Source organism: Amblyomma mixtum, chromosome 2 (genome assembly GCF_055824585.1).
Source record: "Amblyomma mixtum isolate Tamu chromosome 2, ASM5582458v1, whole genome shotgun sequence".
Lineage (NCBI taxonomy): Eukaryota > Metazoa > Arthropoda > Arachnida > Ixodida > Ixodidae > Amblyomma > Amblyomma mixtum.
The window spans coordinates 317982051-317998721 of NC_143013.1; the positions used below are offsets into that span (position 1 = coordinate 317982051).

General features: G+C 46.9%; 1 protein-coding gene and 2 non-coding genes across 13 annotated transcripts in view; all 3 read right to left on the reverse strand.

The window, feature by feature from the left end:
* Nucleotides 1–16671, reverse strand: part of LOC149365116 (scoloptoxin SSD14-like) — a 135116-nt gene that overhangs the window by 44252 nt on the left and 74193 nt on the right. The gene's annotated exons all lie outside the window — the stretch shown is intronic.
* Nucleotides 8157–8228, reverse strand: TRNAH-GUG (transfer RNA histidin (anticodon GUG)). The gene has a single exon. It is a non-coding gene; the product is annotated as a tRNA-His (tRNA).
* Nucleotides 8507–8578, reverse strand: TRNAH-GUG (transfer RNA histidin (anticodon GUG)). The gene has a single exon. It is a non-coding gene; the product is annotated as a tRNA-His (tRNA).

Sequence of the window (16671 nt, forward strand, 5' to 3'; positions counted from 1 at the left end):
CGCCTCTTGCGTTTCGCCTCCATCGAAACGCGGCCGCCGCGGTCGGGTTCGAACCCTGGTACTCCGGCTCGGTAGACGAGCGCCTTACCACTGAGCCACCGCGGCGGGTCTGCGATGTTCTGCTATATGTCGATGCAGCTGATTTCTGTGCATGTGGACAACGTCGGTACCCCCCAGCTCCGGTGAACATAGTGTATTACCTTCTTTGTCACAGTCGCGGCAATGAATGACAAGACTGGAAGAAGCGGACTGGGTCCCCAGCGACCGCTCACGTTCTGAGACGAACGTTGAGGCACCTTCCCAACGCCCATAATAAATTTTCCACATGACAGCGGCACTTTGTACACAACTCTTGTGTTGCACTGCACGTATCTGTTGGCGTGTTTGACAGCGCATCTTCCTGCATTGGACCTCGTCTCCTCTAGCTTCTTCTTGACCGGGGCAGATATTTTGCCGATCTTTTGCTAAGCGGTAAAAAACACGTGTGTGTCAAACCTGACCGCAACTTTTTTGAGGAGATGGGAGACAACGTGTAGAAATGGTATAGGTGCAATTATTTTCCTCCTGCAGGAGCCTCTCTGCTAGACGTGCAAGGCTCTGTTCGAGAGTAGGAGGTTACCGACGTTGCTCACAGGCACAGAAAGCAGCTATATCTGGTTATAGCAGAAGCTTATCTCATTGCCGCATTTCACGCAATTTTCTCCCTTTGGTCACCGGAACCTTCACGGGCCTTTGACCAAATCCCTTTCATCCGCACCAGGAGCCTCTCCGCTAGACGTGCAAGACGTGCAAGTCAAACGCGTCGCCGTGCTCAGTCATTCATTGGCGCCCGTCTGCTAGTGTGGCCTAAGGATGCGGCCCGTTTGTGTAAGTGCTATTACAGGCGTGCTTGTGTTTCTTCTGCTACCACCAGCGCGACATCATCTCCCACGCTTGCGTCACCGGCAACAGTGACCAAAGGAAGACGATGAAATGAAACTTCACAACATACGGACCCTCGTTTAAAAAGTACATTCCGACTTTTTTCCCCCTTATTTATTGTACTGTCACCTTGCATTTTCGATGAATGAATCTGGAATGCAAGCCTGCATCCAAGTACCAGGTTTTCAAAGAACCACTGAGGTCACTGTTGTCTTCCTATTCATTCTTAACTCTTTCTGAAGAATTTGTTTTTGTCGAAGTGTCTTGACGCCGGTCTTCAAAGTCGTTTTTCGTTTCACTAATTGGCATAATGCGCATATCTTCCAAAGTATAAGGCTGGTTTTTCACAAAACACGAAATTAAACAAAAAAAGACCTGCAGCGGCCAGGATACTAACCTGGGTTATTGCGGCCGCAGTACAAGACACTAGCCACTGTATGATCGTGGATGCTGTTGGGACTGGGAGTCCGAGCCATGAAACGGTCGAGGCGACGGTGAGTCAAATGAACTTTATGTACAGTATGTACAAGGGCTTTTACATGATACAAGGGTCAAGAGCACCACGGGCAGGCACACAGAAGAAGGGCGGCCCCGGCGGCGAGCGTAGCTCCGGCGTGATGGCTCTTCTGCTGCCCGTCTGCTGCTCTGCTCGGGTTCAGCGCGGCTCCGTTTTTATAGCCGCTGGTAACGGTTACGGCAGCCAGCCGTTCAAATCCTCCAATCACTGGCCACCGTTCAAATTAGACCAATGGTCGAGAGCCGGCGAGCGTCGGAGGAGTTCGCACCGACGGAGAGGAGGAAGGGTCCGTGTCGGCGCCGCGGCGGCGGGATGAGTCACGCTGCATGTCGCGACTTGTCCGAGAAAGTCTGGGCCTGCTTTGAGCGTCGGCGAGCGCGCAGCGCTTGTTTCCAGGGAGGCCAGCCAGCGAAATGGGAGCTCCGGCACTACAATGCCCACTTTTTTTATTATAGAAGTAGAACAACACTTCCTAAAATCCTTACTTAACCATACCGCATCCCACGAACCCGTCACACATGGTCGCACCATTATCCTGCTATCTCTCTGGCCGAACATCAAAATTTCGGGAGACACGCACATGAATCCAGCAAAGGCAGCCGAACAGGAGGTCGATCTTGCACAACATATCCCAGGTAGCACACGACGGCGGGCCAATATTGGAAATCCACTGGCAAAGCGTGGCCCTAACTAGGCCCAGAGTTGCCAGTGAGCATCCGATATTGGTTGTGCCACTCCTTAGCACATCCAACAATGGCCCTGGTTGTCTGTCGCTTTACCAGTATTGGCTGAGCCCTCATTAGATCCTGGCTATCATGGGCCAGGTTAGCCAGGATTGCCCCACTGTTTGCCATTGCTGGCTGTGCCATCATCGAATCATGGCTATCATGGGCCATGTTAGCCAGTGTTGTTCCACTCTTTGCCAGAATTGGCTATGCCATTTCCGGGAGCTGGCTATATTGGCCTAGGATTACCACCGCTTATCCAGTGTTCAAAGTATACTGGCAAACGTTGGTAAACATTGTGTCATCCATTAAAATGGGTTCAAAATTAATTTTATTGTCGAGTACCATATCGGCAGTTCATAATTTTCGAACGCGCTAAAACATGCGAGTTCAAAGATTTGCTTTTATTTATTATTATATTTTAACCGAACACTTTTGCAGTTTGTGAGCAAAGCTACCCATGATTCCGTTGGAAAAACTGCACTCTGGTTGCGCAGTGAGCAGCAATAATACGTTTAGAATTGCGATCGAAGTCCTGTTGATCAGAATTAACGTTCTGATTACACCCGAGACACCTTCAACAAAAATTGTGAACAGGTGCCTTCAACAAAAATCAAATAAGTTTCATTTGATTAAATTTTTGGAATAAAAAAATCACTTTTTTTTATTCGCTCTAGGAATTCACTGCCGCAGTGCACAGCTGGTGTCTGCTTCAGGGAGATCGCGATACAAACGTAATAGATTAGCGCAAGTGCATTCGCTAAACCGAAATTGTGCTCAGTTTTGGCAACGTCCAGAAACGAAGCAGTCGCCTCGTAATTTCGAATTATGCGTTGCGCTCGTGAAATATTAGGCGGGGGCTTCATAAACGCACGCGGACACGTGCTAAGCGATTCCTACGCTTCCCTACGTCGTGCCCTGTGATTGCGCCTTCCCCGTGTTTTCTGATTTGCTATTTCCTTCCTTTTCTGCAAATCGTTGTGTTGGAAATTGTAGTTTTTGACAATTTTATTCTTCTGTTGCGTAATTTGCATTGGGGGCAATATAGCTCTTGCTCACGTCCTTGCATATTTACTCGCAAGTTTTTTTTTTCTTTCGAACATGACCTTTATTGATGAAAACCGTCGAAAGTAGTTGCGAACCACAATTCAACATGCCTTTGTTTGTTTTTGCTTTTTTTGCGCGAAACTTCCACACCAACAAACAATTTGAGGATTCTTCGATGACCACTGAATAAATGGACTGACAACTGGCGTTAGACGCATGTTAACCTAGCTTGTTTGGCGCATGTACGGTACATGAAACTATGAAAGAGCGCGCATTCTGCTTGGATATTTTTTTTGCTTTATATTTTTGTTATTATGTGGTAACATTTTAAGCTATCTTGAACTAACAGAAGCCACATCATACGGCCCCACAAAATACGCGAGTGTCTCAAGTCGTTTTGGCGAAATGCATCTTGAAGCTCCAAGTTTTTCACTTCAAAATTTTCAGGCTTTTGCTGCAGCTTTGTAGCAATACTTTGACGCTTCCGTGTTTCCCATCCACTTCTCTCTTGTAGATATTCCTTTCTGTACTGCCTGTGGCCATGTGACTCATTCTCCAAAAATTCCAAACCCTTTTCACGTGTTTTGGCCTCTTTCCCTTTCTCTTTCAAGTCTTCAAGTCCAATATCTCCCCACCTGTTCTCCCGGCCGTGCCCTTTTCCAGGTAGCGGGCTAACACCCCACCCCGCGAAGCGCTATTTTTTCTTTTTGGTTGTCACTTTCTCAAACCTGTTTTCCCTCGCGCGCAGCTACGCGCTTCGCTGTTCCTCCACCTCCCTGTCTCCACCTTTCAGCTCGAGGACTTTTCTCGGAACCGCAAAACCTGTGTAAAGGAAAATTCCTCTCTCCCCTCCAGCCAACCCACCCCCCCCCCCCCCCCCCCACACACACACACACCATCGTCTCCACTGCTCGTCTTGGAACCGCGCGACTCATCACAATAAGACATTCTTGACTGTACGGCGGAGCTCAACCACGTGCAAACCAACGCGACGAAAATGCATGCACACTCGAGCTAGCACCGTTCATAGTCTGCGCACGCGAAAAGCCACACTCATATATTAGGAGAGCTCCGACGCTGTTCGTACCGCCTGCAAGATCTTTTGTAAGTACTAAAACTCTTTTATCTTGATATACGTCTGGAAGTTAAAGTGGTTTTTGTAGTAAATGTTGCTTTGACTACATGCGCCTTTATTTTTTCGGCAGGAGAAGAGAGCGAGCCAAAAAGCACGAGGACGACTTCTGTGTACCCACTCTCATTGCGAAATGGCTTGCTTGACGTCGTGCGCAGTGGAATTGTGGCCGAATGGTGAGAATTTAATTTTTCGTCTTTGGTGAGATGAACTCACTAAAGATTCACTACTTTGGCTAACAGCGGGTTTGAACTCATATGAATTGAGATAGGATGCTTTCGGGAATATGTCCTTTACCGCTTATGCACGACGGAAATCAGAACCGCTTAATTAATTTTCCACTGCAGACTAGTTGGTAAGGATATGTGTAATACTTCCGTAGTGTTTCTTTTTGCCTTCTACTCTTGCAGACTCAATAGAAAATCCGCAATTACTGGTTAAAGCTTTTGCCCAAGTTCTCTCGCAATGAAAAAGGGCATTACTCTGGACTATCAGACTAGTATTTTTGTGTGGTTTTCAAGTTGCAGTTTCGAATCCAACTATAGCATGCATGCGAAGCAACTAAAGTAAAACAAAGGTGCCCTGAGTTCCTTGCGTTCAGCGTATTTCGTCAAAAGTCGCAAGCCGCATTTTTGACCCCATTAAATAAAACTAATCAAAAATGTTGTTTTGACGTCCATGTGGAAGAGACGCTACAACCTGTGCATATTTACTGGAATAAAAAATTACCTCGCAATTTAGAGACACAAGTTATGATATTAAAACAAAATAATACATTAATCTGTTTTCAATATCACATTAATTTCCTTATCTCGCATTGAATATATTTACTGGGAGTGCGACACGACGCATTAAACTAAATTAAACCATTTGGTGTAAGGGAAGTTTAGTAAATTAAATTCCACTTTGTGCAACTAATGTGGGGCTGGTTCTTAAGAATAAATTAAAAATTATCCTGTAAAATATGTTGCTAGTGTCTTCACGATTACTGTGTTTCACAAAATTCGGTGTTATCTTTGTTATGTTTGTTATGTTATGTTTGTTTTTGTTCTGTGATGGCCATAATTCAACTTACCATGACATCATGCATCTCTTTGCAGGCTTGGCGCTTCGTGAGGCCATCGTGCAAGAACTGGACGAGGAATTTCTTTGAATGCAGTCCAGCAGTCCCCTTTCAAGTGGAGTGCAACGATTACTTTGGATATGACTGATCAGTTCACTGGAGGACAGCTCCGTTGAGCGCTTTATGGATGCCTTAGCCGTGCCGCAGCAGCTTGCCGAGATGCTTTGTCCAACCTGATCGGCACTCACCAAACTTGAAAATAAATTGTTTTCCCACAGCCTCTGCCACCATGCTCTTGGGCCCCTTTTCTTTACTCCCCAGGGTGGCTGGTGGTAGCGCAAACCATCCTGTGTGCGCTAGAAGCGTGATTCTTGTAACTCAAAGCAATAAACGGGTCTTTTTTCTGGAATTCTTTCGCACCCTCATTTATGAATATTTGCTAGGTAGAATGTTATGTATCTACATCTATCCACAGTGCCGGTCATTGGCGAGTGGGTTAATTGCATGTGCCAGCGTTCGAAAGCTGGATGCCATTATTCGAAAGCTGGAAACCATTATTCGAAAGCTGGATGCCAATATTCGAAAGCTGGAAAGCTTTATTCGAAAGCTGGCTACCAATGTTTGAAAGTTGGCTACCAATGTTTGAAAGTTGGCTACCAATGTTTGAAAGTTGGATGCCAGTATGAGACCTTTGCTGGTCCATGCTGCAGAACGAACATCGGGACTGCGTTGGCCGCTTGATCGGCCGAGCGTTGGCCCAAAACTGGCATGAAAGTAAGGCCAATGTGTGAAGTGGTAGCGCTCGGCCCAAATGCCAGTGTAGGACCGATGTTCGTGCCAAGTTTTGCCAACACTTGCGCGACGTTCGGCCAATGTTGTTGTGCTGCCTGGGATATACCCCCATGCACCATAGCACGGCGCTCTCTGCACAGAGACTTCGATGAACGTGGCGGCTCTGCTTGGCCATCTATCACTTGGCTCTTCCGCAGGCTAAACAGTCCCATCAGCACAAAAAGATTAGATGGAGCCCAAGAACCTTCCACTGGAGGCAAACACCTTAAACTATAGGGCGTGACCTCATTTGTTTTGAGAGTCCGTTAAAGAATGCCCCAATAAACGTGGCAACACGACGAAACACAAAGCGATGTTCAGTAAAAATAGTCTGTCAGAGGCGGCAGTTTACTGACCATGCCAAAATGTGCCCCCTTAGCAAGGAGCCACGTTTTGACCGGTAAGGTCAACGCGTGAAGCTTAAAGAGAAAACCTTTGCGGCCGATTCAATCCACACCCGTTGCACCCGCTTTTATATACTGTTGTCTAGAAAGGCGAAGTAAGGCTGACAATACATCTAAACAGGAAATAATGTCTCAATCAGAACTTTTGTCATATATTTTCTGGAGAGACTGTATAGGCACTCTACTGAAACACGTACAATAAGAAAATGGAATATGGCGGCAACTTCTATCAGAAGACCCCCAAAAAAGCCCCTCACCTCAGTGAAGAGTGGACGCAAACAGAATAGGCATGCGGGTATTTAATCGTCTGTTAAGCACAGCTACGCGGAAGTGATAGTTTGCCGTTTCGAAAAAGAAAAACGTTGAAAAAGCTGACAGACAAAAAGTGCTAAAGACCAGCTCCGCCAGTTTACAGACGGAGAAACGAATTCCCTCGACGCATAGGCTCCTACTGAGAGCGCCGAACAAAAGTTGGAAAAATTCTGTGCAACACCTGCACTTTTTTCCTTGCACAATGTGACACTTGCATAGCATCGATGAGCTTTTAAAACAAGATGATATTGCATACACGTTCTCGTGAAAACACTGACAGCTACCTACCCATCCAAGCCTGGGTTTGTCGTGTGATGGGCGAGATATGAGAATCCCAGTGAAGCCCACTATTGTGATGCTGATGCGAGGGAATCCCCAAACAGTTTAAGTCTTCGGAGTCCCACCTGATCCCTCCAAAAAGGCTTGGTTTCGTACCCCAGAGTTCTAGCAAACCTGCACGTTTCTGTCTTGATTTATTTTTCAAACAAGGTAGTACATATACAGACACTTAAAACGTATTGGTCGAACTTTGGCTGACGCGGAAACGTATAATTGTTTTTAAAAAATGGCGATCCACTCAGGAAAGATACATTTTGCGGTAAGCACATTCCTCTGAGAAATGGAACGCTTTCAGTGAACTTTTCTCTCGCTCTACGTGCATTCATGCCTGCATGAGACAGCCTGGTTCTCCATAAACTGTGGAGGCTCAGGTGCATAAACGTATCACATGGTATGGACTTCCTAGTGGCAGAAACCAGATCCCATAAGCTGTTATGGGGAGTTCTTTCTTGAGGGTATGCTATAGAATATGCCGTGGAATGATGTGATCCCGGTACTTGATAAAGGCATCTTCTACAGTTTAAGTTTTTTTATAGTAAACAGTTAGTTTACTAGTAAACAGTTGTGGTAAACAAGCCAGGTTTTAAAAGGGAGGGTGTTAGTATGAAGCTTAAAGAGAAAGGTTTTCACGAAGGGTCCTACAGGCATTTTTAACTCGTTATATTACGTCAGTGCCCGGGCCCCCATAGTTAACCAATCGGTACACTGGGGTTGGCAGCGTTTTGTCAACCAAATCCGCGTACAGCTTTTTCTTCGTCACCGAACGCTAACAGTCCAATGGCAAATGTGCACACAGCGTCCGGAAAGAAGCAACCGCTTCGCCAATGCAACTGGTCGCACTCCTCAATAAAAGAAAAAAAATATATGCCGTGACCAGGATTCGAACCTGGGTTATTGCGGCCACAACGCAAGGTACTAACCACTATACGATCACGGCTGTCCCTGGGACGAGGTCTCAGTGCACAAGAGCACGTCAGCAGAACAGCTGGACAATGCTCTGCACCGCGTAACAACGTTTGGGAGATCGTTTTCAAGTGGGAATTTGCATGCGGCACGGTCATGCGACTTTCGGTCCTCCAAAACACTCTGCTATAGCCTTGGCATTCGTACTTTACTGTTAATTCCAGCAACAGCTCATAAATGGTGTCTTAAGCGCAATTTGCATGGCATAAAAAAAAATCAATATATTGTAATGCTAAACAAGAAAAAAACTTCTGCCGTGACCAGGATTCGAACCTGGGTTATTGCGGCCACAACGCAAGGTACTAACCACTATACGATCACGGCTGCCCAGTTGGACGACTTCCAGCGGGCGAAAAAGTCGGCCGGTTCGGAGAGCAAAGCTGCCTTGCGAAAGTGGATCACGGGGAGGAGGCAGAAAACAGAAATGCAGGAAACTAGAGCGCCTGCTTCGGGCGGAGGCAGGCCTCTGCCAACACGCGCTCTCGTTTAGAGCTCTCGCTCTCTCCCCCTTTCCCCTCTCTCGTCGCCTAGGGTTTTCGCGGCGACTTCTTCGTTTTCGCATAGAAAGCTTGAACTTAAGCGCAGAGAGTCAGGGCTTCCTGGATCGGGCGCGACAGAGTAGCTTTCACGCAGCGGCCATCGGCTTCGCTTTGGCACACGCGGTGTATCCATCTTTCAACCTTTTCTTTCCGCTTCTCTCTTATACCCTGTTCAACCTGCGGTGAGAGCGGCGTAGTTGGTGCCGGTCGACAGGCCCTGCACTGGCCTCACCTTTCTTCACACAACCACTTGTTACTACTGCTACTACAACTGAAAAAGCATGGCACCTGCCGTGAAGGTTAAAAAGTTAGGGCACTCGGCTACCGAGCCTTCCAAGCTCGGTAGCCGAGTTCCAGTTCGATCCCAGCCGATCCCAGTTCGATCCCAGTTCGATCCCAGTTCGATCCCAGTTCGATCCTAGCTCGATGCCAGCTCGATCCCAGTTCGATCCCAGTTCGATCTCAGCCGCGATGAAACCGTTTCGGTGGAGGCGGAACACAAAAGGTACCCGTGTACACTGCAATGTCAGCGCACGTTTAAGAACCCCAGGTGGTCGAAATTAATCTGAAGCCCTCCACTATGGCGTCCCTCGTAGCATATGTTTCGCTTCAGGACTTTAAACCCAACATTTCATTCATTATACGCCTGGCATTCTTCGCGATGACGAGCACGAAATGACGATAGCCACTCTTCGGTTGTGCCGAAAAATGCACACCCGCCGAGCCCAGATTTCGGTGCACGCTAAAGATGCCGATGCTGTCGAACCCTCGGTGGGGCTCGGTGGCCTCATTACATTTGTTACATTGAAATTAGTGAAACTTGCATTCGTGCTTCACGCCTTTTATCGTAATCATTATATCACGAAGCCAAAATCAAACTTCTAGTCGAACATGCCTTACGCATCGCTGAGAAGGGATCGAACGAGCACTGAGGTGGCAAGAGTGGCCTTCAATATTTATTCTGAAATGACCTTACACTTAGGCCAAGCAGTACAGGCTTCGTTTTGGCGGCCTCCCTATTATCGTCGTATTTCACACTATCTGCCGGCGCATGGAATCTGATGCTAGGCGGCCTTGGATGCCGTGCCCGTTAGGCTGCTTCGGATGCCCGGTCACCGTTCTGGCGATAAGAGGCAAGCTGTTCTTATCGCATGGTATTGCATTCAGCTTGCAAGATCAGTCGGAACGGGGTAAGGAGCCGGAGTACTGCAAATTACTTCGCCTTGTCCGAAAGCTCCCGCTTTAGCGCTGTTATTCACTTGTGACGGGAGGATAGCTCTCCACTTAGAGACGAGGCGTTCGCAATAGCGCTATGTTTTCGATTCGATGCTTTAGAGTCCTCTTTTCGTTATACTGAACAAGCCGCAGCACTTTAGAGAAGTTTATTCACTTAAGTTCTCTATGAACTCCGTAGGATAGCGGCGCTGCTTTAAGCTTTTTTCTATTTTTCTCGATTCCTTAGTGCCGTGTTTTCGCATTTTCTCTGCATTCGGCCAAGCACACTCATTAAATACAACTTGTCTAGAGGTAGGATGGACTGAAAGCGCCACAAGAGCCGAGAACACTCGTCGTTCAGACAGCATGCCAAGGTCAAAATACATAGTTGCGGCAGCGGAGGCCGCATTTAAATGCTCGCAAAGTGTGAGAGTGTCCCGTACTGCGCGTTAAGTCAGCGCACGTTAAGAAAGCCCATGCGTCCCATATTATTCCGAACCCTCCACTACGGCGTTTATCAAAGCCAGCTTGCAGCCTCGGAAGCCAACTACCACATACTATCCTCAGTGCACGGCGGTAAAGAGAGGCGGGAAATTGAAAAAGATTTCGCCAAGACATTCAGACCACCTGTCATCTTGTCAGAAACAATACGGGGGTCAAACCTGCCAGAATGAAGAAAAAGCGCGGGAATAGAACAACAGCAGCGGACAGGCGGCAAGGCGATTTGTGTGTCTTATGGTGTCGTCCTACTCCCGCGCTATCTATCCCCTTTTGCTGACGTTAGAAAACACAAGGACTAGTCCAAATGATTAAAGGTATTGATGAAATACACACCCATTACTCTTGAGGTGTGTCAGCCGTGAATCGAGAAATGCGGGTTGAGCGCCTGCGTAGAGTGACCAGGGCTGTCATAATAGAGTGGTGTTCTCGCTTTTTTGTTTTTAACGGGAGAGAGTTAGAATGCCAAGTCGGAAACCACTGTCCGGCGTCGGCGTCGTCTGCGACCGTTTGAAGCCTCGCAGCCGGAGCGGCCAGAGCAACCGCTCGCTCCGGCAAACAATGTGGGCCACACAGGCCACGTGACATTGTGGCGCCCTCACAGTCTGACCACCGGTTTGGGAACAAACTGACCGCTGTGGCAGGTGGCAGTTAAATTAATGATTGTTCGCGAGAGGTTGCTCGGGTAGAGCAACCTGGCTCTCACAAGCCCCACCGGTGGAAGCCCCTGCCATTGCAGGACAGTGGTGGCGCATTGCTTAACCGCTGCACCGCTGCGCCAGGAGTGGTATGACGACTACCAGTGATCTGTGGAAGTAAAGTAGAGAATGACCAATTCCTCATGTACGGGCATTAACACATGAACGCTGTCACGTCATATGCTTTAAGTGTACCTTCCAGTTTTTCCGATCTCATCGAAAGCCACAATATCAGCGCGCTAATGTTATCATGACGACCGTAATGTTGAAACAATGAACGATCGTCTCACAGATATCAGTACGGAATGCGCCGTTGAAGCAGGCGGTAGGATGGTTCGACAGGATACCGGGAAGCTCTCTCAGGAGACTAAAGATCTCATCAAGAAACGGCAAAGCATGAGGACGTCTAACTCCATAGACAGAATAGAACTAGTAGAGCTGTCGAAGTTAATAAATAAGCGCAAGGTAGCCGACATCAGGAAGCTTAACATGGAGAAAATCGAGCATGCTCTAAAGAGCTGAAGTAGCCTAAAAGCAGTGAAGAGAAAACTAGGCATAGGTAAAAACCAGATGTATGCGATAAGAGACAAAGAGGGCAATGTCCTTAGCAGTATGGATAAGATAGTTAAAGTAGCCGAAAAGTTTCACACAAATCTATACAGTAGCGATTGCCGTCAGAATGTTACTGAGAGAGGTAGTAGAGAACAGCAATGGGACATCCAGCCAGCAACGAAGGAGGAAGTAAAGAAAGCCTTAGGAGAAATGCAAAAGGGGAAGCAGCTGGTGAGGATCAGATAACAGCAGATTTGTTGAAGGGTGGAGAAGAGATTGTGCTCGAAAAACTAGCCACCCTGTATACGCAATGCCTTGTGACCTCGAGCGTGCCTAGAGCTAGAGTTTGGAAAAACGCTAACGTTATCTTAATTCATAAGAACGGAGACGTCAAGGACCAATCAGCTTATTGTCTGTTGCCTACAAAGTATTTACTAAGGTAATCGCTAATAGGGTCAGGACAACCTTAGACTTCAATCATCCAAATGATCAGGCAGGCTTTCGTAAAGGATACTCGACAACAGACTATATTCACGCTATCAATCAGGTGATAGAGAAATGCGCGGCATATAATAAGCCCCTATATATAGCGTTCATTGGTTACGAGAAAGCATTCGACTCAGTAGAAACCTCAGCAGTGATGCAGGCTTTGCGGAATCAGGGTGTAGAAGAGTGTCATGTGAAAATATTGGAAGATATTTATAACGATTGTACAGCTACCATAGTTCTCCATAAAGTCAGCAATAAAATTCCAATAAGGAAAGGTGTCCAGCAGGGAGATACGATCTCACCTATGCTATTCACTGCCTGTTTACAGGAGGTATTCTGGGGCCTGAAATGGGAACAGTTGGGGATAAGAGTTAATGGAGAATGCCTAAATAATCTGCGATTCGCTGACGAGATTGCCTTGCTAAGTCACTCAGGACATGAACTGCAAAGCATGATCAATGAATTAGACAGGCAGAGCAGAACAGTGGGGCTAAAATTTAACATGCAGAAAAACAAAGTAATATTCAGCAGCCTAGCAAGACAACAGCAGTTCGCAATTGAGGGCGCGGTGCAAGAAGTAGTAAGAGAATATGTCTATTTAGGGCAGGCAGTGACAGCTGATCCGGATCATGAGAGGGAAATATCTAGAAGAATAAGAATGGGGTGGAGGGCATATGGCAGGTTCTCTCAGATTACGAATGGCGGTTTACCAATATTCCTCAAGAGAAAAGTATACAACAGCTGTATCTTACCGATACTCACCTATGAGGCAGAAACGTGGAGGCTAACAAAGAGGGTTCAGCTTAAGTTAAGCGGAACGCAACAAAGTATGGAAAGAAAAATGATAAGTGTAACGTTAAGAGATCGGAAGCGGCCAGAGTGGGTGAGAGAACAAACGAGGGTTAATGACATCCTAGTTGAAACCATCAGGAAGAAATGGGCTTGGGCAGGGCATGTAATGCGAAGGCAAGATAACCGCTGGTCCGTAAAGGTAACGGATTGGATTCCAAGAGAAGGCAAGCGTAGCAGGGGGCGGCAGAAAGTTAGATGGGCGGATGAGATTAAGAAATTTGAGGGAATACGGTGGCCGCAACTGGCGAAGGACAAGGTTAATTGGAGAGACATGGGAGAGGACTTTGCCCTGCAGTGGGCGTAATCAGGCTGATGATGATGCCATTATTGACAAAATGTATCATTGACTGATTTATCGATACGTTAGTCGATTAATCAATTCATCTATAGATTGATCGACTGGTTGGTCGGTCGGTCGGTTGGCTGATTTAATGATCGACTGGTCAATCGATCTGCTATACTTTACTGCACCCTATTTTAGATCGATGTTCGCAGTGTTGTCACGGAATTCGTCGTGCCCACGCCGTACTCGGAAACGCGGTTCCCTTATGTTAAAACCGTGAAAGAACAGAGAGCGTAAGACAACGACACTAACGACGCCGCGCCAACTATACATATATAGGACGCTCAATGTTCATAACGGACGCTTCAAAGGATACACTGCCGACCCACTACATTCAAGACGACCAAAGCAGTCCTGAAGCTGTCGAGCGTGACACACATTCCCATAATCAACGGTAATGATGAAGGACGTTGTTCGCACAAGCTCAGCGCGATTCACTGTGCAGATGAAGTTTCGCAAACATTAACCGTCTGCCATTTGCGTGGGCTCGTTTGGCACCTAGCTTCCCTTACTCACAACGATAAAAAAAGATCACTGGCTTCTGTGTCGCTCTGGGCATTTTGCAATGTGCAACGCCATTCCCTGGGCCATGGCAGCATCCTCGAGTCGCTCGCGAGTCTTCAGTACCTAATATGCGGACATGCAACAGGTATGCTGTCGCTTTTGTACCACGTGTCGTCCCATTTCAGTGGTATTTCTTATGGCAGTCGCACGCTTTTACACAAGAGAGAGGAGGTTTTTCATCGCTTACCTGTCAGAGTCGCGTAGAAACGCTCGCATTACCAGCGCAGCCAATTTCCAGCCGCAGCAGCGCCAGTACCTTGACCTCATTAACTTCTTCTTCTTCTTCACCTCTTCATAATGGCACATACCCACGTGGGGGGATTGGCCAAGGTATAGTGGTACACATAAGGAAATTTTCATAGGATTACGACAAAATATCGGAGCCAAACGTGAATTTTGAAAAATGTAATCATGAAAAACGACAGAAGAATATTTGAAGTGAAACAACAAATAACATTTTGGCGAGAATAATAATATATATATATATATATATAAGAAGGGGGTGAAGATCGGATGGATCCGGTAGAACATAAACGTAATTCGGTTGACACACGGTAGAAAAACAACAACTTTATTCTAACGTTTCGACCAGGGTCTGGCCTTCGTCAGAGTGATGGGGTACAGGCCTGTACCCCATCACTCTGACGAAGGCCAGACCCTGGTCGAAACGTTAGAATAAAGTTGTTGTTTTTCTACCGTGTGTCAACCGAATTACGTTTATATATATATATATATATATATATATATATATATATATATATATATATATATATATATATATATATATATATATATATAAAACTCCGAGACTTTTAAAGGAGTTAGCAAATCAACCTACCAGTTACAATTAACTTCTCCTTCACTTTCTTCTCCCTCTTTTTCCACTAGCTAGCTTCGTTATATGCCGCAAAATCTGTTTCGCTTCGGCAGGACATCACGCTGTGCCCTCCGACCAGTATCTGGAGCAAGCTCCCCACACGGAGCGCACGCCGGCACACTCTGAATGACAGACATTTCCGTTCGCTGTAACACTCGGCTGTATTCCGTTTTATATGACGTTCATTCGGCATCAAAAAGCGCCTTCGCTTCCCGCCATTTTGGCGTTTACAATGGCGCCGCGAGAGCTAGGGACATCCCGTGAAATCCAGTTAAAATAAAAGCAACGCAGTATACCCTCAGAGGTACGCAAAAACAAAAGGAGCTTGCAGTCATCGCAGGTTGCTTGCTGATGATAGCAGCCCGTGACGGCGACACCTGTGTTAGCGCGTAAGCACTAATGCGTTGGGCATCAACCCCGAGCAGAATCGTCCGTTGTCGCGTTGACTGTTCGCCTGGCGCGAGCGCTCCGCCCCGCGGCACTGCCGGCTCTTCGTCGTCTTCTATACGTGGCACTAATCCGGTGGTTCTGACGAGAGAAAAATCGTCTCTAGTGTGTCCGCGGCTGGCCTAGCGCGAGCGCTCCGTTCCGCGGCACTGCCCGCTTAGCATCGTCTCCTACGTAGCAAAAATCAGTGCTTTCGCACCGATTCGAATGCAGTAAACATTCTCTGTACTGTTTTTAATTTCTTGTTCTTTTCTAGCTCATAAAAACCCCGTTGTCAGGGAAAGTAGCCTCTTTGTCAGTAGATCGCGCTAATCAATCAGTAAGACCAACTTCGATTTGTTTCTCCCCTTAATGTATGCGAGTAACCAAGGAGTGAAGCCCAGCTTGCTTTCTGCGGTTTATAACGATACCTGTGCACAGAAAACCAGCGGCAGGCACATGGGTAAAGCATTCAAAATAATTTGCTGTTTAGACAAAAAGACTGTTGTCTGTAATCAAATGTTATCAGGAATTTGGGATAGCTCCGATCTGTAGCGCCGCTAAGACTATATGGCCTGTGGCGCTTCAATTGGGGAAGCAATGTTTTTTGAGTAACTCATCGCGGAGACAATCCAAATAATTTTTCCACAACACTTAGTTTCTAGATGATCTTCCGCACACGTCAAAGGACGTGGCGTCATGATACCTCACCGAGCACCGAGGACATAGGCCCAGCTTTCCGTTAGTCGCATCTTGATTGTTGGAAAAAGAAACGAAGAAAAGGCAAAAAGTGACATCATAGGAGCACGGTCACCTCATGACACGCAGTGTATGCCTACAAGGCAATGCGTCCGCGCGCACTTGTACGCACGTCACGCCGTTGCCGACTGGTCTAACGCTGTGACGTAAGAATGAAGAGGTTACCAGGTCAAACCAGCGCTGCCACAGCGCGTTTTTTTTCTCCACGTGAAACACAGACGTCAATTTCTTGTCATGCACCACATGGAGGAAAAAAAACAGGACTAGGCCACTGTCCTGGATTTCTGGTGGAAATTATGCCCACCTGGAAATCTCCCAGTAAACTCATGCACACAGATGCAAACGGGAACTAGTCGTATACAGACCACCTGGCGCACATCCTCATTTTATGTATGGACTGCATGGAGAGTTGAATCCCCCGCACGCCGACTGGGACACAATGGCTACTGGAAACTGTGATGTTAAAAGTGGCGAGAGTCTGTGTAATGCTCTTTTACTTTGACCTAACCCAGACAAGACAGTCCTCTCACGCACGCGTATACCTTCAATCGCAAAGTTTATATTTCAGTTTTTCTGTTCAAATAGCACACACAGAACTACAGCAC